The 577-nt window shown below is 38.5% G+C and overlaps 1 protein-coding gene across 2 annotated transcripts in view; it reads right to left on the reverse strand.

The window, feature by feature from the left end:
- The window catches only part of SEC22C (SEC22 homolog C, vesicle trafficking protein), a 20,396-nt gene that overhangs the window by 15,734 nt on the left and 4,085 nt on the right, over positions 1–577 (reverse strand). The window lies entirely within an intron of this gene.

Genomic DNA, 577 nt, shown 5'->3' on the forward strand with positions numbered 1-577 from the left:
GTGCTTTCGGTCAGAACAAAATGTACAGACCGAGCTGAGAGAGCAGACTGCAGAAAAAAATAAAAGGGATTTTTGTTGTTGTCAAAGTCCTGTAATTCCTGTAGCTCTATTTTTTCTTACACAATTATTTATTCTTAACTCATCCAGGACGCCTGAGCACAGTGAAGAGCACAACCCAGACTTTATTAAATTGGTACATCAGTACAAATCCAGGACATTCTTTTCCCAGGCTGGCTTTAAATCACCTGAATAAAAACCAAGGTGGTCAGAAAACCAATTTTGAAAGAAAATGCAGAAAAAAAATAAAAGCAAGGAAGTTTGTTCCCAGGAAGCAGATGGATTCCTTCCTTCCCTTGATGGCAACATCATATTAATAGCAAGAAATATTTGCTAATTTGCACAACCCAAGATTTTCAAACACTTCCTGCTACATCACAGTAAAAATTCTACTCTAAAAGGGGCTCCTCTAACACTGAATCCATATTTATGTAAAAGTTTCCACCTGCAGATGGTCCAATCATTCCAAAAGATTTCTCAGGGACATCTTCCATAGCAGCCCAGCCATTTGTCAGCAGGA

Source organism: Geospiza fortis, unplaced genomic scaffold (assembly GCF_000277835.1).
Source record: "Geospiza fortis unplaced genomic scaffold, GeoFor_1.0 scaffold34, whole genome shotgun sequence".
NCBI lineage: Eukaryota > Metazoa > Chordata > Aves > Passeriformes > Thraupidae > Geospiza > Geospiza fortis.